Genomic DNA, 24,519 nt, shown 5'->3' on the forward strand with positions numbered 1-24,519 from the left:
TTTTCCTGGGAGCAAGCTTGAACACAACTTTCCAAATGGCTTTCCTCACGCCAGAGAAACAAATTCATTTGACAACTTACTTCAAACAACTGGCCACAAAAACCCTGCTATCTGCAAGGCAAATACTGCAAGCCTTGGGGTTCATGACCTCATGCATTCTACTAATTCCATATGCAAGACTGTATATGAGGAAACTACAATTGTATCTAAAAAGCCTGTGGTGTCAACATTCTCAGGATCTAGAAGCAATGATTCATATCATACCTTGCCTACGGTTAGAATTCCTTTGGTGGGCAGAGGCCTGTCACCAAAACAAGGGGCTACCATTCACTCTACCCCTGCCACCCAAACCCTAACAGACACATCAGACTATGCATGGGGGGCTCACCTGGCAGGGAAGTGCATTCAGGGCAAATTGAACCCTAGTCAAATGCACCTGCATATCAATCAAAGAGAAATGTTAGCTGTACAGAATGCTCTGACAGCCATCAAGGACCACATTCTTCCAGAACAATTAATGGTAAAGACGGACAACACCACTGTTATGTGGTACATAAACAAGCAAGGAGGTACCCATTCTTACCCCCTCTGCAGACTAGCCATGGCTCTGTGGAACACAGCCTTGAGCTACCAAGTGCATCTACAGGCTCAATTCTTGCTAGGAAAACTAAATACACTGGCAGACAAACTAAGCAGAAATCTCATGGACCCACACGAGTAGAAACTGGAACCAAAGATTGATCAACAAATGGGGGATCCCAGATGTTCATCGTGCATACAGCTGCAGTCATAACAGATGGGTTCTCCTGCCGTTAGGCGGGTCCTCGGTCGGCCGAATTCCAAAGTCTAGGTCCGGCGTCGGTTGTCGTCACTTCTTCCCTGACGTCAGTGCGCCAGGGGTATAAAATAACCAGCCGATGCCATTTTCTTCAGTCTTTCTTGCCGCGCGGTGCCCGAAGCAGAAGGAGCTCGCAAGTCCCGGTTGGCCAGCTCCTGAAATTACGAAAATTTTGCAACCGAAGTCTTCTTGAAAGCTAAGTACCCCGTTGGGGAAACTTTTCTTGCCTCAGACCGATGTCAGACAAAGTTAGTAATTGTATTTCATGTGGGAAGCAAATACCGCATAAGGATTTCCATTCCCTCTGTATTCCTTGTTTAGGCCCAGACCACAACGTCTCGGTCTGTCGCTTTTGTGCTACGTTCAACAAACGCACCATTAAGCGTCGGGCGGAGTTCGGCCAGCATTATTTTGGCAAAAAATTTAACTATATTATGTCGTCGGATACTCTGACTCCAGTTTTGTCTAAAAAACGCAAAGATAAGGTCTGACTCTACCGACACCACGCCAAAGCCGACTACATGTGGTCTGGTTCTCAGCGAGGCGCCAACGCAGCCCCTGACTACCAACAACACTACATTGGCGGTGTCTCCTGTGCCCGAGGTCACAGGCTCCTCGGCCCACACCCCGACTACAGATACCGAAGCCACTCTTGGTGGTGAATCTCAAAATGTGGACAGGTCTACCTCCTCTCAAGGTGTCTTCAGACCTTCCTCTTCTTTTTCCATCAAGGCTTACACTAAGTCTAAAGCAGCCAGGCATTCTAAGAGACAAGCTACACAGGGCCCATCTCCAGGCCCCATGCCTAAAAAACAGATGCTTAAGATGGCTGAGGATCTAATTACTTTTATCAGGGGTTCTCCACCCCCACCCCCCCGGACAAAAGGCTCAGAGTGGAGGAAGAATCACCTTCCTCTGATCAGGGCTCCATTATATCAGAGAACAGGAACATTCTTACTCCCCTTTTGAAGACTCTGATGCAGAGGAGTCCATTCCCTCTGTATCCCCCCCAGAGGGTTATTCATTTGGGGAAACTTTGCATACCTTAAGGGAACTTAGGCTTAGGGAATTTCTCTTGCTACCTCAGCACAGGCCTCTAGCTATACCTCCTGTCTTGGACATACTAGATGATGTGTACTCGGAGGCCTGCCTTAACCCGGATTCTCTACCTCCAGCTCCAGTCAAGACTGACAGGTACTACAGGGTTCCTGACTCACACCAATTTCTATACAAAAGCCATGCTGCTGACCCAGAAACTAGCTCACAGGGCCCCAAGGGAATTAAGGCCTCCACTGCTAAAAATCCATTACCTTCCGAGAGAGATTCCAGATCCTTAGAAAGGTGGGGAAAAAAGGTATATACCTCGGCCACCTTAACCATGAGGGCATTAAACTGTCAGTTCCATATGCTAAAGTACCAACACTTTTTGTTATCACAATTGAGAAGTAAAATGTCACAACCTGAACAACCAGGATTTGATGAATAGTGCAGAACAAGTGGGTAAACATACCTTACAATGTGGTTTTGATGCTCTAGAGGCCTCATGTAGAGCTGCTGTTACAGGATCAGTCATACGTAGGCATGCCTGGCTCAAGGAACAAACCTTACCAGATCATGTCAAAGCTAAATTACTAGATGCCCCTCTACAAAAGGATGTATTATTTGGTGCTAATGCTGAGGAGGTATTAAGGAAAATGGAGGAAAAGGCTAAATCAATGCAAACAGTGAAAGATTTTCTACAGGTACAACCCCCACGTTTCAGTAGAAATTGGCCTTCCAAAAATTGGTCCTTTCCAGCCACTGACAGACCCCAAAGAGGTAGATACAGGTGCCCGAGGGGCAGAGGGCAATCCCAAGGATCGTTTAGAGGCAGACAATGGCAAGCTCCTACACAAAGAGGTGGTGAGGATAACTCGCAACCATCCAGAAAGCAAGCCCGATGACTTTCCCCTTTGCATGCCAAGCAAGACTCAAATGGCAGGACCATTAGGTGGAAAACTGGCATTATTTTCAAAAAATTGGCATATTGTCACAAAAGACAAATGGATCCTGGACATTATAAACAGAGGCTACAGATTCCATTTTCACACCCGACGTCATCTCTGCTGGTCTTCGGGTATAAAGGCATCAGCCGACGCCATTTTCCTCAGTCTTTCTTGCCGCGTGGCGCCCGAAGCAGAAGCTGTTCGCAAGTGCCGGTCGGTCAGATCCAGAGATTACTACTACCGAATACTACTTCGAAGACTTCTAAAAAGCTAAGTACCCCGTTGGGGACTCTTTCTTGCCTCAGCCGATGTCAGAAAAAGTGAATAACTGTTTAACTTGTGGGAAACAAATACCTCATAAAGATTTCCACTCTTACTGCTTACCTTGTTTAGGCCCAGACCACGACGTTGCAGCCTGTTTAGCCTGTGCTTCCTTCAACCGACGAACGCTTAGGCGTCGGTCGGAGTTTGCTGAACAGTTTTTCGGCTCAGATTTGGCGTACTATATGCCCTCGGATCCTCCGACTTCTCAAATTGTTAAAAGCAAAGAAAAGACCGGCACTCACGGTCGCGGTTTCGGCGAAACCACGGTTAAGCAAACCGAGTGTCTCGGTTTCGGCGAAACCGAGCAAGCGGTCAATCTTCAGCGAATCCATGACTACTACCGAGGCTCCTGCTACCCTAGTTGAATCGGCCTCTGAAGTTTTGCCTACTAATGTGGTTTCTCTAGAATTATCGGACACCATCCCTTTGGATGTCTCTACCCCAGCACGTGGTGCTGCTAGGCCTCCTGCAGCCATGTCTATAAAGGCCTTTGCCAGGGCTAAAGCAGCCAAAACTGCTAAGTCTGTGCCTGTTAAGCCCCCTCACAGGCCCAGTTCCAGTTCCCAAATGCTTACTCCGGCAGAGGATCTCATCTCTTTAATAAGGGATCCCAATCTCACCCAGACAGGGCCTCTCAGCCTCCAGAAAAGAGACCTAGAGCAGAGCCCCTGAGCCAGTGTCCTCAGATGACTCTTCTGATGATTCAGACAATACAGACCATCCAGAGGCTCCTTTTCTACTTATGAAGATTCCGATGCTGAAGAATCTATTCCTTCTGCCTCTCCACCAGAGGAATTTTCCTTTGGGGAAACCTTACATGCCATGAGAGCAATTCCAATGGCAGGGACAAGATTTCTCAGATTCAAGAAAAGGCTTAGGACCTTTCTACACTTACATAACATAGGCCCTTAGCTATACCTCCAGTTCTTCCTGTTGTGGATGATGCATTTAATGATGTTTGCACTGCTCCTGATACTTTACCTCCAGCCCCTGCCAAGCCTGATAGGTTTTACAGGGTGCGGACACTCATCACCACCTATACAAGACTCCTTGCAGATCCTGAGACTATCTCCCAGGGGCCTAAGGCAGTAGCGACCTCAGCGAAAACCCTCTCCCTTCTGAAAGGGAATCCAGGTCCTTAGAGATGGGGTAAAAAGTATACACCTCTGCTACTCTCTCAGCTAGAGCTTTGAACTGTCAGTTTCATATGATCCAATACCAAGAGTTTATGCTTGATCAGTTAACTAAGAAACTGTCCTCTGATGATTCCTTCGATAAGAAATATGTTTTAGAAATGGTGAATAACATTCAGCAGGTTAGTAACCATTCTTTAAAATGTGGCTATGATGCACTGGAGGCTTCATTTAGATCAGCCATGACTGGCACAGTTATAAGAAGGCATGCATGGTTGAAAGAACAGGTCTTGCGGATCATGTTAAAGCAAAACTATTAGATGCTCCTATGGATAAGGTCAGTCTATTTGGTTCTCCTGCCCAGCAAGTAATGAAGAAAATGGAAGAGAAGGCAAAATCTGTACAAACAGTTAAAGATTTCTTACAGGTTCAGCCCCCAAGGTTTAGCAGGAACTGGCCTTCCAAAAATTGGTCCTTTCCAGACTCCTCTAAATCTCAGAGAGGCAGGAATAGACGTTCCAGAGGCAGAAATCAATCCAGAGGAGGTGCCTACAGAGGACGCCAGTGGCAAGGCAATAACCAACGAGGCACAGACACAACCACTGCCACTACAACAGGACAAACACAGTGACTTGGCTCTGACACCGCCTTCCAGGGAACAAATAGCAGCACCCTTAGGCGGAAAGTTAGCCTTATTTTCAAAAAATTGGTACTATATCACGAGACAAGTGGATTTTGCAAACTATAGACCAAGGCTACAGGTTTCATTTCCACACCTTACCAGTAAAAAGAGGAATGCCAAACCTACCACCAAATCAAAAAACAGAAGCTCTAAAACAGATAGCTCAATTAACAAAGATGAGAGCTGTGGAAAGGGTGCCACCTACAGAACAGGGCAAAAGGATTTTATTCCAGACTCTTCCTAGTACCAAGAAAAGAGAAAAGTTGGAGAGCTATTCTCGACCTGTCCGCTTTAAACACATTCATCATTGTTCCAAAATTCAAAATGCTGACCCTACAGCAACTTCTTCCCATGCTGGGCAAGGAGTGTTGGCTGGTAACTCTAGATCTCAAGGAGGCATACCTGCACGTCCCCATACGACCAAATTGCAGAAGATACCTCAGATTTCTTGCAGGATCAGAGCATTATCAATTCTCAGCATTGCCCTTTGGCTTATCTACTGCCCAGAGTATTCACAAAATGCCTGGCATCAGTAATCGCTCATTGCAGGCTACAGGGAATCCAAATTTATCCATACCTGGACGACTGCCTGATACAAGCGGACAACAAAAGCAAGCTGACACAAGACTTACAAAGAGTCATTTGCTTACTACAAGCCCTGGGATACACAGTCAATTTAAAAAAGTCAAGATTGATACCATCCCAAACAAGAACATTCTTGGGTGCAGAATTGGACACAGTAAAACAGATGGCATTCCTAACTGCAGAAAAACAAGAACATCTCCCTCTTTACTTCTTGGCATTAACAAAGCAGAACAAACTAACAGCAAGGAAAGTACTGCAGGCCTTGGGCTTCATGGCATCATGCATAATCCTGGTTCCCCATGCCAGACTGCATATGAGAAAGCTACAGTGGTACCTAAAGAATTTATGGTCTCAACACAGGCACAGCTTAGAAACCGAAATACCACTAATCCCATGCCTGAAACAAGAGTTCCTATGGTGGGCTCAAGCATGCCAGTCAAACCCAGGTTTGCCCTTCCACAACATTCAAGCAAGCCAAACCATCACAACGGATGCCTCAGACCTAGGTTGGGGGGCCCACATGCTGGACAAATGCATTCAAGGATTATGGACTCCAGATCAGCTGCACCTGCACATAAATCAAAAAGAAATGCTGTCAGTAAAACTAGCAATCCAGAATTTCAGACCATTCCTCAAAGAAGGCCAATTAATGATAAGGACAGACAACACCACAGTCATGTGGTACATCAACAAACAGGGAGGCACTCATTCATACCCCCTATGTCGAATGGCTCTGGACCTATGGAATATGGCTCTGAGCTACAACATCCAGTTACAGGCAATATTTGTACCGGGAAAAGAAAACATCCTAACAGACATGTTAAGCAGAACTACCTCGGATGCTCACGAATGGATGCTAAACCCCGACATATTCAAGGCCATCACAAAAAAATGGGGAATGCCACAAATAGACCTATTCGCATCCCCACTCAACCACCAGATCAAGAAATTCTGCACAAGGACATACCACCCACTGGCTTGGAAAGTGGACTCTCTATCCTTCAGTTGGAAAGACCTGACAGCATATGCATTTCCACCTCTTCCTTTGATGCACAAGGTACTACTGAAAATCAGAGGAACGTCCAAGGATAATTCTGATAGCTCCAAATTGGCCAAGACAACATTGGTATCCTTTGCTGAGGAGCATGTCTCGGGGAACGTGGACACTACCCTGATTCCTTTGATGTTAACTCAGAGCGACTACAACATCATGCATCCAAACCTGAAAACTCTACAACTGACTGCCTGGAACATTACATAAGAGCAACTAACCCAGATTTATCCCAAAGGGTTAAAGACATTATCCTTGAGCCGCAGACCTTCAACAAGAAGGAACTATGCAGGAAAATGGAAAAGGTTTGTCATTTGGAGTTCTGAAAGAGGAAAAGATGTGTCAAAGATAGATATTGCCAACATCCTGGAGTATTTGGCAGAGCTTCTCCATACAGGCCTGTCCTATTCCTCCATCAAGATACATGCATCAGCTATTTCTGCAGAATACAGCTTGATCCCCTGTCTTCTCACACACCCTCTACTCAGGCAGTTCCTCAGAGGAATCAAGAATGTAAAACCTCCTAGGAAACCACCATTACCAGCATGGGACTTGAACTTTGTGCTAGAAAAATTGACACTCCCTCCATTCGAACCAGCAGCAACAGCAGACCTTCAACACCTATCCTGGAAAACTGCTTTCCTACTGGCAATTACTTCAGCAAGGAGGGTTTTGAACTACAGGCCTTAATGGCAGTACAACCCTTCCTAATCTTCCATCAAGATAGAGTGTCCATGAGAACTAATCCTACATTTATGCCTAAGGTGGTATCCAGAGTGTCTCTAAACCAGGCAATCCACCTACCTACCTTCTTTCCCAATCCACAGAACAGGGGAAAGACTGCTGCATACCTTGGATGTACACAGACAGTTGCGCTACTACCTGGACAGAACCAAGGGAAATAGAAAAACTGACCAGCTTCTAGTAGCTTATGCAACAGGAAGGGAAGGAAAAGCAATTTCAAACAGACAATCTCCAAGTGGATAGGAAATTGCATAAGATTCTGTTACTCCTACCATGGAAAGCAAATTCCACAGAACATAAGGCCTCATTCTACAAGGGCTACAGCCACTACCACAGCTTTCTTCAGGAGTGGCTACCAAGGACATTATTGAGGTGGCTACTTGGACCTCCGTGCATACATTTGCCAAGCATTATAACTTACCTCTATACTCTAGATCCCGAGCAGGCTTTGCCACTGCTGTTTTGCAAGGGATCCTAACTACACCATAATTCTTCTTCCTCCTCCCTAGTTTGGCTATGGTATTCTACCCATTTGTTAGGACTGCAGATGCATCCTTGAAGGACATAGTACAGTTTTGTACCTACCATAAATGTAGATGTCCGAACAGGATAGCATCTGCAGTCAGGATTACCCCTCCTTCCCTCTGTGGTACTCCTAGGGTATTCACCCTCCTAATAGCTAGCTGGGGGGGGATCTCTTATGGTGTATTTGTTTGTATATATGTACATACATGCTTATTTTTTGTGTTTGCTTTTACTTTTTTGGAAACATTGGCATTTATCCAAAATTTAGCTTTCCAAGAGGGCAACTGGCATCTGGGGCAAGAAACACTGAGGAAAATGGCGTCGGCTGATGCCTTTATACCCGAAGACCAGCAGAGATGACGTCGGGTGAAGTGCGACACCAGCCGAGGCCAGACCCAGACTTTGGAATCCGGCCGACCGAAGGGCTGCCTGACGACAGGACAACCCATTTGTTAGGACTGCAGATGCTATCCTGTTCGGACATCTACATTTATGGTAGGTACAAAACTGTACTTTATGACTGCAGCTGTATTAGCACTCGAACATCTACATTTATGGTAGGTACAAAAACTGTACTTTTTCCTCCCCCCAGAACTAACAAACAGACAAATTCTGCACAAGGAGTCCCCACAAACAAGCTTGGAAAGTGGATGCTCTGTCCTTCAGCTGGAAAAATTTATCAGTTTATGCCTTTCCTCCTCTGCCTCTCCTCTCCAAAGGACTACTAAAGATCAAACAGGACAGACCAAGGATTATACTGATTGCACCAGACTACCCACGCCAACACTGGTACCCCTTCTTGCACAGTGTGTCACAGCTGGCCCCATGGCACCTACCTCAGACCCCTGCCCTGCTGTCTCAGCAGGAGAGCCAGATTCTGAACCTCCAGCTTCAAACCCTGAACCTGGCAGCCTGGCTAATTACCTAATCTCTCCGTTGCCATCCCTCAGTAAACAAGTGTTGGATGTCATTTTGGAGGCAAGGAGGCCTAGTACTAGAAAATCGTATGCTGAAAATGGAAAAGATTCTGTGCCTGGAACCAAACTCAAAGGATGGCCACAGCAGCACCCAATTTACCTCAGATTCTTCAATACTTAACTGAGAAGCTTCACAGGGGCCTTTCCTTTTTCTCCATCAAAATTCACACCTCACCCATTTCAGTTCATTACAACACAGAACCACCCCTGATGTTCATCGTGTTTCACTGTTGCAGTCATTACACTTGGGTTATCCTGCTGGCAGGCAACCCGCAGTCGGCCCGAGTTCCAAAGTCTTGGTCCGGCATCGGTTGCTGTCGCCTCTTCCCTGATGTCAGTGTGCCAGGGGTATAAAAGTTGCAACCGACGCCATTTTCTTCAGTCTTTCTTGCCGTGCGGTGCCCAAAGCAAAAGCAGTTCGCAAGTGCCGGTCGGCCCACTCCTGAGATTTTCAAAAATTGAGTTTCAGAACCAAAGTCTTCAGTAAAGCTAAGTACCTCATTGGGGAAACTTTTTCTTGCTCCAGACCGATGTCAGTAAAAGTTAATAATTGTATTTCTTGTGGGAAGCAAATACCTCATAAGGACTTTCATTCTTACTGTATTCCTTGCCTAGGCCCTGACCACGATGTTACTAGTTGTCAGTTTTGTGCTAGATTCAATAAACGCACTATCTGTTTGATTTTGCTTTACATTATTTTGGCTGAAGGTTTAATTACACAATGCAGTCGGAACAACCGACGACCGGAATTTATAAAAAATGCAAAGACAAAGAAAAGGGCAGGCATCCGAGGTCCAAAACTGACAACGAAGCCTCTTCTAGGCCAGTCGCCGGTTCTCAGTGAGGCGCTTTCGCAGCCCCTGACACCCGCTACCTCAGAGCCACAGGCCATAACCGACAGCCAAATGGAGACACCGAGGCCTGTGGAAACTTAAAGTATTGGGCCTACGGAAACTATTCCCTCAGATGGGTCTGGAGCCGCTGAGCAGGCATCGGCTTCTGAGGGTGTTTTCAGACCTTCACAGCTTACAATTAAGCCCACTACAACAGCAAAGGCAAAGTCAAAAACACCATTAAAGACAAGGAAACAAGTGCAGCATTCTCCAGAACAGTCCTCCATGCCAAAGAAACAGATGCTTAAAATGGCCGAAGACCTAATTACTTTAATCAGGGGTACCCATCCCTCTCCTGACAAAAGGCCTAGGCAAGACACTGACTATGATTCCTCTGACCAGGTTTCCATTTCCTCTGATTCCTCTTCTAATCAGGGATATTCTCTCCCTCCCTATGAGAACTTTGATGCAGAAGAGTCCATGCCTTCAGCCTCTCCGCCTGAGGATTATTCTTTTGGGGAAACCCTGCACACCATGAGGGAGCATTTCCATTGGGAGAGCCAGGATTATTCAGAATCCAAGAAAAGGCTCAGAGACTTCTTTTTATTGCCTCAGCACAGGCCCCTGGCTATCCCCCCTGTACTTGATATTGTTGATTATGTTTTTTCTGAATCCAGTCTGTCTCCTGATTCTTTACCCCCTGCACCAGTCAAGCCAGGCAGGTACTACAGGGTCCCTGACTCTCATAAATTTCTTTACAAAAACCCCGCTGCAGACCCAGAAACAATTTCTCAGGGTCCTAAAGGGGTTAAGGTTTCCACTGCTAAAAATTCCCTCGGATAGGGATTCCAGAGCTCTGGACAGATGGGGGAAAAAAGTTTATACTTCTGCTACTTTAGCTGTAAGTGCTTTAAACTGCCAGTTTCACATGCTTAAATATCAACAGTACCTCATGTCATTGTTAAAACAGAAAATGGTTTCAAATACAGAAAGTCCTGACAGTAAGGAAATGCAGGATTTATTGCATGCAGTTGAACAAATGGGAAAGCATACTCTGCAATGTGGTTTTGATTCATTAGAGGCTTCTTGTAGAGCCGCAGTTACAGGCTCTGTTATTCGAAGGCATGCTTGGTTGAAAGAACAAAGTTTACCTGACCATGTTAAAGTAAAATTATTGGATGCTCCATTACAGCATGATACTTTGTTTGGTGTAAGGCAGAAGAGGTGTTAAAGCAAAGTCATTGCAGACAGTGAAAGATTTCTTACAGGTTCAACCACCTAGATTTAGCAGAAACTGGCCTTCAAAAAATTGGTCCTTTCCAGTGTCAGATAGGCCACAGAGAGGCAGATGCAGATGCCCAAGAGGCAGATCTCAGCCCCAAGGTTCCTACAGACCTAAGCAATGGGGTGCTTCATCCCCCAAAGGAGGGGAAGACAAATCACAACCTTATAGGAAACAGTCCCAATGACTTCCCTCTACAAATACCAAGCACTTACCTTTTGACAGCACCCCTAGGGGGAAAGCTAGCACTTTTCTCAAAAAAATTGCCACATGATCACCCAGGACCAATGGGTGCTGAATATTGTTTCTCAGGGTTACAGGTTCCACTTTCACACGCTTCCAAAACCAAAACGTGTGCAAGACCTGCCACAAAACCAATGGGCATAGGCACAAAAACAGATTGCTGCAATTATGGACATGGGAGCTATTCAAAAAGTTCCACAGCAAGATTTTACTCAAGACTTTTCAGCAAGAACAGGGACAAGGATTTTACTCAAGACTTTTCTTAGTACCCAGAAAGGACAAAAGCTGGAGACCAATACTGGACCTGTCAATCCTAAATACTTTCCTGGATGTTCCAAAATTCAAAATGTTTTGAACCAGCCAGCACAGCTGATCTAAAATTCTTGTCATGGAAAACTGCTCTACCCTTAGCAATAACTTCAGCAAGAAGAGTCTCAGAGTTACAGGCATTAATGGTTGTGGAACCTTTCCTCATTTTTCATCAGGACAGGGTTTCTCTTAGGACAAACCCAACATTCATGCCAAAAGTGGTCTCCAATGTGGCCTTAAACCAAATCATTCATTTGCCTACTTTTTACCCAAATCCCCAGAATGAAGGGGAGAGACTTCTGCATGCTTTGGATATACACAGACAGCTATGATTCTACTCGGACAAAATAAAATCTTTCAGAAAAACTGAGCAACTTTTTGTAGCATATGCTGCAGGATCACAAGGAAAGCCTATTACAAAGCAGACAATCTCGAAAATGGATAGGACACTGCATCCGCTTATGTTATGCACAACATGGCAAATCTGGGCCTAAGGGCATTAGGCCTCATTCTACCAGAGCAGCAGCCACTTCAGCAGCTTTTCTCAGAGAAGTACCAACCAAAGACATTTTAGAAGCTGCAACCTGGAGCTCAGTGCACACTTTCACCAAGCACTACCACTTACCTCTCTACTCTAAATCCAGAGCAGGCTTTGCCACTGCAGTTCTGCAGGGCCTGGTAGCCTCTCCAAATCCAAGCCACCCAACCTCAGCTTTGGGATTCTACCCAAGTGTAATGACTGCAACAGTGAAACACGATGAACATAGTACAGTTGTATACCTACCATAAATGTAGATGTTCGAGTGTATTCACTGTTGCAGTCCAGGTTACCCACCCACCATCCTCCTTTATTTTTCATTGCTGGGACTTTTCTGTACTTCTCATCTCTGTACAACCTATGTGCTGTATTTGCTTGTAGATGAAGAAAATGTTTATAGTAATATCTGCATGTTTTTTGGGCATAATTTTATCTTTCCAGTCTTCCTATCTGGGGGCACCTGACATCTGGGGCAAGAAAAATTGAAGAAAATGGTGTTGGTTGCTACTTTTATACCCCTAGCGCACTGACGTCAGGGAAGAGGCGAAAGTAACCGACGCCGGACCAAGACTTTGGAACTCGGGCCGACTGCGGGTCGTCTGCCAGCAGGATAACCCAAGTGTAATGACTGCAACAGTGAATACACTCAAACATTTACATTTATGGTAGGTACACAACTGTACTTTTTCTCACCCACTGCTCAAGCAGTTCCTTTAGGGCCAAAAACTTAAGACCACCCAGGAGAGCCTCAACTCCAGCATGGGACGTTAATTTTGTATTGGAAAAACTCACTCTTCCTCCTTTTGAGCCAGCGGCAACTGCAGAGTTAAAATTCCTTTCTTGGAAAACAGCTTTCCTTTTAGCAATCACTTCAGCAAGAAGGGTATCTGAATTACAGGCCCTTATGGCAGTGGAGCCTTTTATCATCTTTCATGCAGACAGGGTGTCCCTCAGGACCAGTCCCTCTTTCATGCCCAAGGCAGTATCCAGGATGGTTCTTAATCAGTCCATTCATTTGCCAACCTTCTTTTCTAATCCACAGAACAAAGGGGAACGGATACTGCACTCCTTAGATGTGCACAGACAACTTAGATTTTACTTGGACAGGGCTAAACCTCAAAGGAAATCTGAACAACTGCTGGTGGCATTTGCTGCAGGGGCAGAGGGGAAGGCTATTTCAAAGCAAACCATTTCTAAATGGATAGGCCATTTCATTAATTTCTGCTATAAGCACCTCCTTGTGGTCCTGCAGAGCGGTGCTAGCAGCAGAGAGATGAAAAAGAGTGACTGCTACCTGATTTAAGTATTTCTTTGCTACCTTTACATTAGCGACTGCATTTTCTCGCCAAAAAGCGAGTTTGTGACTGCTGTAATACCTTAATAAGCTTGTTATTTCATTTTTTGCTTACCTGCACTTTAAAGTCATTTTTTGTTGTTTGATTTAACTGTTAAGGCTGCCCACTCAAGTGCGCTAGCCTGTGCAAAGCATTTACTGTGTTTTTCTGCCTCTGATGCTGTCCTAAAAAAAAGAGAAAAAAAAACAAAAAAAATTCTTTGATGTCCTTCAAGGATGCAACTGCAGTCCTGACATATGGGTTGTCCTGCCTCAGGCAGCCCTTCGGTCGGCCGGATTCCAAAGTCTGGGTCCGGCGTCGGCTGCTGTTGCCCTTTCCCCGACGTCAGAGCGCCTGGGGTATAAAAGCATCAGCCGACGCCATCTTCTTCAGTCTTTCTTGCCGCGCGGCGCCCGAAGCAGAAGCAGTTCGCAAGTGCTGGTCGGCCAACTCCTGTGTTTTCAGCTACTGAAGTCTTCAAAAAGCTAAGTACCCCGTTGGGGACCTTTTCTTGCCACAGCCGATGTCAGATAAAACTGTAAAAGTTAATAATTGTTTAACTTGTGGGAAACAAATACCTCATAAGGATTTCCACTCTTACTGCTTACCCTGCCTAGGCCCAGAACACAACGGCTCGGCCTGTGCAGCTTGTGCCTCTTTCAATAAACACACTCTTAGGCGTCGGTCAGAGTTTGCACAGGATTATTTTGGGGAAGATTTCTGTTATATCATGCCGTCGGAGCTTCCGATAGCGCATTTACCTAAAAAATGGAAGGATAAGGACCGACACTCGCGGCCCGTGGTCTCGACCGACACCATGCTTAGGCCTACCGCGAGTGTCTCGGTCTCCTCTGAGCTGGTTTCACAACCGCTACAGACCGACGACACCGCCCCACCGGTTACTTCGGTACCGGAGGCCAGCTCGGTGCCGGTTTCTGTTCTCCCCTCTGAGACCGTAGCCCAGGATATTTCTGACACCATTTCAGTGGATAAGACTACTCCAGCACGTGGGGCTGCCAGGCCTCCAGTGTCTATGTCCATTAAGGCCTACACATGTGCTAAGGCTGCCAAACAGGCTAAGTCTCTCCCTCCAAGATCTGTTTCTCTGGGATCCACTTCTGGTTCTCAAATTTTAAGTTTAGCTGAGGACCTTATTTCTTTAATCAGGGGTTCTCAGCCACATCCAGATAGAGGCTCTCAGCCACCTTTTGTCAAGAGGCCTAGGGTTGAGCAGGTAGATCCCCAGTCCTCCGATGAGGCCTCAGGTGATTCTGCACATTCAGACTACCAGGAGGAGGCCTTCCCGGCCTACGAGGATTCTGATGCGGAGGAATCCATTCCCTCTGCTTCTCCTCCTGAGGAGTTTTCCTTTGGGGAAACGCTTCATTCCATGAGGGAACACTTCAAATGGCAAGGCCAAGAATACTCAGATTCTAGGAAAAGGTTAAGGGAATTTTTAAAAGCTACCTCAGCATAGACCCTTAGCTATTCCTCCAGTTTTAAATGTTTTAGATGATGTGTACTTAGAATCTAGGGTTTCCCCTGACTCCCTCCCCCCTGCTCCTGTCAAGCCAGACAGGTACTACAGGGTCCCAGACACACATCAATTCCTGTATAAGGGCCATACTGCTGACCCTGAAACTATTTCTCAGGGGCCTAAAGGGGTTTCCTCCACTACTGCTAAGAATCCACTTCCTTCGGAAAGACATTCTAGGGCTTTAGAAAGGTGGGGCAAGAAAGTATGTACATCTTCCACCCTTTCTATGCGAGCATTAAATTGTCAATTTCATATGATTCAGTATCAGGAATACATGTTGGATGACTTGCAAAAGAAATTGGCTTCCCCTGAACCATTAGATAGAAAAGGGTTACAGGAATTGGTTCATAATACTCAGCAGGTTAGCAGCCATTTCCTTCAGTGTGGATATGATGCATTGGAAGCTTCGTGTAGAGCAGCAATGACAGGTGCGGTCATACGCAGACATGCTTGGTTAAAGGAACAAACATTGCCAGACCATGTGAAAATTAAGCTTTTGGACGCACCACTAGAGAAACATAAGCTATTTGGTGCTACTGCACAAGAGTTTTTAAAGAAAATAGAGGAAAAGGCAAAATCAGTGCAAACAGTTAAAGATTTCCTCCAGGTACAGCCTCCAAGATTCAGCAGGAATTGGCCTTCTAAGCATTGGGCCTTTCCAGACACAGACAAATTTCAAAGAGGCAAAAACAGGCGTGGCAGAGGTAGAGGGCAAACTCGAGGCTTCTATAGAGGACGCCAATGGCAGCCTCCAAACCAGAGAGGTGGAGCAGGACCTTCCACTTCTCCGCAGGGACAATCTCAGTGACTTGGCTTTGACTCCGCCATCCAGGGATCAATTAGAAGCACCTTTGGGTGGAAAATTATCTTTATTCTCACAAAATTGGCACAATATTACAAAGAACAAATGGATACTGGACATAATAGACAAAGGATACAGATTACATTTTCATACACTACCAACAAGGCATGGCAGGCCAAATCTGCCACCAAATCAAAGGGCAGAGGCACTCAAACAAATAACAAACCTACTTCAAATAAGAGCAATAGAGAAGGTTCCTTCTGCAGAACAAGGCCAAGGATTTTATTCAAGACTGTTCCTTGTTCCCAGAAAAGAAAACCAATGGAGACCCATTCTGGACTTGTCCGCACTGAATACTTACCTTATTGTGCCGAAATTCAAAATGCTGATTTTACAGCAACTCCTTCCCATGCTGGGCAAGGGGTCTTGGCTGGTAACTCTGGACCTCAAGGAGGCATACCTGCATGTCCCAATCAGACAAAGTTGCAGAAGATACCTCAGATTTCTTGCAGGCTCAGAGCATTATCAATTCTCAGCATTGCCCTTTGGCTTATCTACTGTGCCCAGAGTGTTCACGAAATGCCTGGCATCAGTAATTGCACATTGCAGACTCCAGGGGATACAAATATACCCTTACCTGGACGACTGCCTTATACAAGCGGACAGCCAACAAGCCTTGTTAAAAAACTTGGACTATGTCATTCACCTACTGCAGGCCTTGGGATACACAGTCAATATTCAGAAATCAAGTCTCGTACCATCCCAACAAATACCTTTCCTGGGTGCCACACTGGACACAAACACCCAGATGGCGTTTCTGACAAAAGAAAAACAAAACCAATTACCAGAATACTTCAGGAAATTAGCAACGCACACCCAGATGACTGCAAGGAAAATCCTGCAGGCCCTGGGTTTCATGGCATCTTGCATTCTTCTGATTCCACACGCAAGGCTGCATATGAGGAAACTACAATGGTATCTAAAAAGTCTATGGTCTCAACACAGCCACAGCCTGGAAGCATTGTTCCCACTCATTCCATGCCTTCAAAAGGAATTCCTGTGGTGGGCTCAAGAAAGCCAGATAAACAAAGGTCTGCCTTTCAGCAAGCCTCATACAAGTCAAACCATAACAACAGACGCCTCAGACCATGGATGGGGGGCGCACATGGAGGGCAGATGCATTCAAGGACAGTGGACACAAAAAGAGAAGCACCTGCACATCAACCAAAAAGAAATGCTGGCAGTGATACATGCAATCAAGGCCTTCGAAAAGTTCATGCATTAGGGCCATCTACTAATAAAGACAGACAATACCACAGTTATGTGGTACATAAACAAGCAAGGAGGTACCCATTCCTACCCTCTTTGCAGACTGGCAATGAATCTGTGGGATATTTCCCTACAACTGAAAATAGAGCTACAATCCCAGTTTGTACCAGGGAAGGACAATGTTCTGGCGGACAGCCTAAGCAGAAACATCATGGATCCACACGAATGGATGTTGCATCCAGACATTTTCTTACAAATAACTCAAGCATGGGGAAGGCCGGACATAGATCTTTTTGCCTCCCACCTCAATCACCATCTGAAAAAGTTTTGCACAAGGACATACCATCCTCAAGCATGGAAGGTGGACACTCTCTCCTTCAGTTGGAACTCTCTAACACTATATGCCTTCCCACCTCTTCCTTTGATGACCAAGGTGTTACTAAAGATCAAGATAGAGCAACCGAAAGTCATACTGATAGCTCCAGACTGGCCAAGACAACACTGGTACCCACTGCTACGGAGCTTGACACACACCAATCCGTGGCTCCTTCCTCAAAGGCCACTTCTTCTGACACAGCACAATTACAGGACACTACACCCCAGCTTGAAAACATTGAAGCTGACAGCTTGGAAGATTCCATGACTATTCCTCAGGATATTCTTTCCCAAAGGGTAAAAGATATCATCCTGAAGGCGCGCAGACCTTCCACTAGAAAAACATACTCAGAAAAATGGAAGAGATTTCTTATCTGGAACAGCAAAAACGGTCAAGACCCATCAGTGATGAGCATTCCACAGATCCTGGAATACTTGGCTGAAATGCTCCACAATGGCCTTTCATATTCTTCCATAAAAATACATGCTTCAGCAATATCTGCCAAATATAACACTGACCCGCCTGTATTTTCTCACCCATTGCTAAGACAGTTTCTAAGAGGTATAAAGAACATCAACCCTCCAAGGAAACCACCAGTGCCTGCATGGGACCTCAACTTCATGCTGGAAAAATTAACTCTTCCTCCCTTTGAACCAGCAGCACCTTCAGAGTTGAAATTTCTGTCTTGGAAGACAGCTTTCCTTCTGGCAGTAACATCAGCAAGAAGAGTCCCTGAGCTACAGGCCCTTATGGCTATACAACCATTTCTCATTTTTCATCAGGACAGAGTTTCATTGAGAACCAATCCGTCATTCATGCCAAAGGTGGTAGCCAGGGTGTCCCTGAATCAAGCTATTCACCTGCCTACCTTCTTTCCCAATCCTCAAAATAAAGGAGAGAGATTTCTGCACACCTTGGACATATACAGACAGTTGCGCTACTACGTGGACAGAACAAAGCCTTTCAGAAAATCTGACCAGCTTTTTGTAGCTTGCGCTGCTGGATTGCAGGGAAAAGCAATTTCCAAATAGACAATTTCTAAATGGATTGGAAATTGCATTCGATTCTGCTACTCTTTTCATGGAAAACTGTGCCAGCTGACATCAGGCCACATTCCACCAGAGCTACAGCCACCTCCACAGCCTTTTTAAGAGGAGTGGCAACAAAGGACATGTTAGAAGCTGCTACATGGAGCTCCATGCATACATTTTCCAAACATTACAACCTGCCTTTATATTCCAGATCCAGTGCAGGGTTTGCTTCTGCAGTCCTGCAGGGCATTTTAGCTACACCATCTTTGTCTTAGTGCCTACCACCCCCAGGTTGGCTATGGTATTCAACCCATATGTCAGGACTGCAGTTGCATCCTTGAAGGACATATTACAGTTTTGTACCTACCATAAATGTAGATGTCCGATAGGTATGCAACTGCAGTCAGGTTTTCCCTCCCACCTACCCCTCTGTGGTATTCTTTTGGGTTTCTACCCCTCATTTTAGCTACCTGGGGTAATCTTTTATGGTGTATTTGTTTTTATGTTGTTGTACTTGTCTGGAATTTTTTCTCTATTTTCAAAATTTAGCCTTCCTTAGAGGGCACCTGGCATCTGGGGCAAGAAACACTAAAGAAGATGGCGTCGGCTGATGCTTTTATACCCTAGGCGCTCTGACGTCAGGGAAAGGGCGACAGCAGCCGACGCCAGACCCAGTCTTTGGAATCCGGCTGACCGAAGGGCTGCCTGAGGCAGGACAACCCATATGTCAGGACTGCAGTTGCATACCTATCGGACATCTACATTTATGGTAGGTACAAAACTGTACTTTTTCCCGCCTTTACTGTGCTAGAATAGTCCTGAATTCAGGTTTTGCTGTATTCTGAACTTCGGTACAAGATGTTCATCGTGTTACCCTGCTGCAGTCATCACACTTGGGTTATCCTGTCGTCAGGCGGTCCCGCAGTCGGCCTGAATTCCAAAGTCTTGGACCGGCGTCGGATGCTGTCGCTTCTTCCCTGACATCAGTGCAGCAGGGGTATTTAAGAGGCATCGAACGCCATTTTCTCCAGTCTTTCTTGCCGCGCGGTGCCCGAAGCAGAAGCAGTTTGCAAGTGCCGGTCGGCCGACACCTGAGATTTTCGCATCGAGTTTCAGTCCGAAGTCTTCAAGGCTAAGTACCCCATTGGGGAACCTTTTCTTGCCTCAGTCCAATGTCAGAAAAAGGTAACAATTGCATTTCTTGTGGGAAGCAAATACCTCATAAGGACTTTCATTCTTTTTGTATACCTTGCCTAGGCCCAGACCACAACGTCACTGGTTGTCGGTTTTGTGCTAGGTTCAATAAGTGAACTATAAAGCGATGCTTTGATTTTGCACGACACTACTTCGGTAGGAAATTTAATTACACTATGCCGACGGAACAACCGACTACCGGCGTGCATAAAAAACGCAAAGATAAAGACAGGCAGCCTAGATCCAAGCCAGACTCCGAGGCCTAGGCTGGGCTGGTCACGGTTCCCGGTTTTCAGTGAGGCACCTGCGCAGCCCCTGGAGACTGCAGAATTGCAACCCCAGACCGCTTCGGATTCTCAAGCAGAGAGTTCTAGGCCGACGCAGCCATTTTTTTTAGGCCCTACTGACAACATTGCAGAAGGAGAAGCCGGTGCTGTGGAAACACCTTCGGTTACAGAAGGTGTCTTCAGACTGACTACTCTCACCATAAAATCTTATGCTAAGCTTAAAACTCCTCTAAAACCAAAAAAGACTGCACATCACTCTCCAGTTCAAGGCCCCATGCCTAAGAAACAGATGCTTAAAATGGCTGAAGATTTGATTTCTTTAATCAGGGGTTCCCAACCTCCCCCCAGACAAAAGGCCTAGACAAGAGGAGGATTATGTCTCCTCTGATCAAGTGTCTTATTTCCTCAGGCTCCTCTGAGAAACAGGATTACTCCTTTCCCCCTTATGAAGATTCTGATGCTGAAGATTCCATTCCCTCAGCTTCTCCCCCTGAAGACTATTCCTTTGGGGAAACCTTACATACCATGAGGGAACATTTCCACTGGGAAGGTCAGGACTACTCCGACTCAAAGAAAAGGCTCCAAGAGTTTCTTTTACTGCCCCATCACAGACCACTTGCTATCCCTCCAGTTTTAGACATTGCGGATGATGTTTACTTAGAATCTAGTCTAAATCCAGATTCTCTGCCTCCTGCTCCAGCTAAACCAGACAGATATTATAGAGTGCCTGACTCACTCAAATTCCTTTACAAAAGCCCTGTTGCTGACCTAGAGACAATCTCCCAGGGTCCCAAGGGGGTAAGGCTTCTATGGCTAAAAATCCTGTACCCTCTGAAAGGGACTCCAGAGCACTAGATAGGTGGGGGAAGAAGGTTTACACCTTAGCTACTCTAGCTGTGAGAGCACTAAATTGTCAATTTCACATGCTGAAATACCAGCAATTCCTAATGCCTCAAATAAAACAAAAGATGAGCACTCACCCTCAACAATCTGAATTTAAGGAAATGCAGGATCTGTTGTAAGCAGCTGAACAGGTGGGCAAACATACTTTACAATGTGGATTTGATTCCTTGGAAGCTTCCTGTAGAGCAGCTGTTATTGGGTCTGTTATACGTAGGCATGCTTGGTTAAAGCAAAGTTACTAGATGCACCCTTACAGCAGGATGTCTTATTTGGAGTTAAAGCAGAAGAGGTTTTAAAGAAAATGGAGGATAAGTCAAAATCTATGCAGACAGTCAAAGATTTCTTACAGGTACAACCCCCACGCTTCAGCAGAAATTGGCCAACAAAAAATTGGTCCTTTCCAGCTTCTGACCAACCACAGAGGGGTAAATACAGACGCCCAAGGGGCAGTGGACAAGCACAAATCCGTTACAAACCTTGCCAATGGGGCACTGCAACAGAGAAGGGAGGAGAAGATGGGTCCCAAACTACTAGAAGACAAACACAATGACTTAAACCTCAAACTGCCAAGCAAAGCTCTCTTGGCAGCTCCCTTGGGAGGAAAATTAGCACTTTTTGCAGACAACTGGCGCATCATCACAAAGGACAAATGGTCCTAGACATTATCTCACAAGGATACAGATTCCATTTCCACACCTTGCCAAGGATAAAAGGAATGCCAAACCTGCCACAAAATCAATGAGCAGAGGCACAAAAGCAAATTACAGCTCTCATGGACATGAGAGCCATTCAACTGGTACCTACACAGGAGCAAGGCCAAGTATTTTACTCAAGGCTCTTTCTAGTCCCCAGAAAGGACAATGCTTGGAAACCCATTCTGGACCTTTCGATTCTAAACACCTTCTTGCAAGTACCCAAATTCAAGATATTAACACTATAGTAGCTTCTTCCCATGTTGGGCAAGAAAGCTTGGCTAGTAACGTTGGACCTCAAGGAGGCATACCTGCATGTCCCTATCAGACAAAATTGCAGAAGATACCTCCGTTTCATTGCAGGTTCAACCCATTACCAATTCTCTGCACTGCCCTTTGGCTTATCTACTGCACCCAGGGTCTTCACAAAATGCCTGGCATCAGTAATTGCATACTGCAGACAAAGAGGAATTCAAATATACCCATACCTGGACGACTGCCTCATCCAAGCAGAAAGCAAGGACATTCTCTTACAACATTTGGCTTTTGTAAAACATCTTCTAAGTTGCCTAGGGTACACAGTAAACGAAAAGAAATCAAAACTAGTGCCCTCACAAAATATGACATTCCTGGGTGCCAGCTTGAATACAACGGCCCAGATGGCTTATCTGATGCCAGACAAACAACTACAACTAACTCAATACTTCAAAATGATGGCAACAAAGACCCAACTCCCTGCAAGAAAAATTCTGCAGGCCTTGGGCTTCATGGCATCTTGCATACTACTAATACCATTTGCAAAACTGCATATGAGGAAATTACAATGGTACCTGAAAAGCGTATGGACTCAACACAGCCACAGCTTGGAAACAATGATACCTCTCATTCACTGTCTTCAACAGGAGTTTCTGTGGTGGTCACAGGCATGTCACCTCAACAAAGGTTAACCTTTCACCTTACCCCCAGCCAGGCAAATTATGACAACAGATGCATCGGACTATGCCTGAGGTGCACACATGGCAGGACAGTGCGTTCAAGGCATATGGACTGCAGATCAAAGAAATCTGCACATCAATCAAAAGGAAATGCTAGCTCTACAGAATGCTCTGACAGCCTTCAAGGAACTCTTACATCCAGGACAGCTTATAATAAGGACAGACAACACCACAGTAATGTGGTACATAAACAAGCAAGGGGGTACACACTCCTACCCTCTATGCAGGCAAGCACTGACCTTGTGGAACAAGGCACTGGCTTACCAAGTTCAATTACAAGATCAATTACTGCCAGGAAAAAAGAACACATTGGCAGACGACCTAAGCAGAAACATCATGGATCCCCACGAGTGGAAACTGGATCCACAAGTATTTGCAATGATAACTCAAAAATGGGGGAGCCCAGACATAGACCTGTTTGCCAACCCCCAAAACTATCAGCTATCAAAATTTTGCACCAGGACATTTCACCATCAAGCTTGGAAAGTGGACGCACTCTCATTCAGTTGGAAAATGCTGACAGTATATGCCTTTCCTCCATTGCCCCTTCTCACAAAGGGGCTGCTGAAAGTCAGGATGGAGAGACCCCAAATGATACTCATTGCCCCAGACTGGCCACGCCAGCACTGGTACCCTCTACTAAGGAACATGGCCCATGGCCCACCATGGATTTTGCCACAAATTCCACATCTCACACAACAAGACAGTCAGATTCTACACAGCCAGCTCAAAACCTTAAATTTGGCTGCATGGCACATCACCTAAGCAACCAGCCAGCTCCTCTTTCACAAGCTGTTATGGATGTCATTCTGGAGGCCAGGAGACCCAGCACCAGGAAAGCCTACTCAGACAATTGGAAAAGATTTTGCGCCTGGAACCAAGCTAAAGGCCAAAATACCCTTCTGCCGGACATACTTCAGATTCTACAATATTTAACTGAGATGTTACACAAAGGACTTTCTTTTTCATCTATTAAAATCCACGCCTCAGCTATTTCAGCTCGCTACAACACGGATCCTCCCTTATTTTCACATCCACTTCTAAGGCAGTACCTCAGAGGGGCTAAAAACATTAGGCCTCCCAGGAGAGCACCAACACCAACTTGGGACCTCAACTTTGTTCTGGAAAAACTTACGCTGCCACCTTTTGAGCCAGCTTTCTCAGCTGATTTAAAGTTTATATCATGGAAGACTGCCCTGCTGCTAGCAATTACTTCAGCCAGAAGAGTCTCGGAGCTACAGGCACTAATGGCAGTAGAGCCTTTCCTCATTTTTCATCAAGACAAGAGTTTCTCTACGAACTAACCCCTCCTTTATGCCAAAGGTGGTATCCAGTGTGGCTCTAAATCAAACCATCCATTTACCCACCTTCTTCCCAAATCCACAGAACAAAGGAGAAAGACTCCTGCACTCCTTGGACATTCACAGGCAACTACATTACTACATCTACATCCTTCCTCAGGGGGGGTGCCAACCAAGGATATTCTGAAAGCTGCAACTTGGAGTTCAGTACACACCTTCACCAAACACTATCACCACTTTACTCTAAGTCTAGAGCTGGCTTCGCCACTGCAGTTTTGCTGGGCCTTCTAGCCTCCTCTAACCCTGTTTGACTCCACCTCCCATCCTTAGCTTTGGGATTCAACCCAAGTGTGATGACTGCAGCAGGGTAACACGATGAACATAGTACAGTTTTGTACCTACCATAAATGTAGATGTTCGAGTGTATACCCTGCTGCAGTCCAGGTTACCCTCCCTCCATCCCCTCTGACCTAACTGAAATCTTTCAGTACCTTAAAATCTGATACAACCTTTGTGGTGTATTTGCTTAAAGCTGGAGGGATGTTTTGTTTGTGCTAAACTTTTATTATTGGTACTATCTACTGTCCACCTTTTGGGGGGGCACCTGACATCTGGGGCAAGAAAAACTGAAGAAAATGGCATTGGATGCCTCTTATATACCCCTGCCGCACTGACGTCAGGGAAGAAGCGACAGCAACCGACGCCGGACCAAGACTTTGGAATTCAACATCAACCGACTGCCGGACCGC

General features: G+C 45.7%; 1 protein-coding gene across 1 annotated transcript in view; it reads left to right on the top strand.

Annotated features, from left to right (window-relative positions):
• Positions 1-24,519, top strand: part of DND1 (DND microRNA-mediated repression inhibitor 1) — a 224,108-nt gene that overhangs the window by 198,412 nt on the left and 1,177 nt on the right. The gene's annotated exons all lie outside the window — the stretch shown is intronic.

This window comes from Protopterus annectens, chromosome 4.part0 (genome assembly GCF_019279795.1).
Source record: "Protopterus annectens isolate FY-2018-M chromosome 4.part0, PAN1.0, whole genome shotgun sequence".
Taxonomy (NCBI): Eukaryota; Metazoa; Chordata; order Ceratodontiformes; family Protopteridae; genus Protopterus; species Protopterus annectens.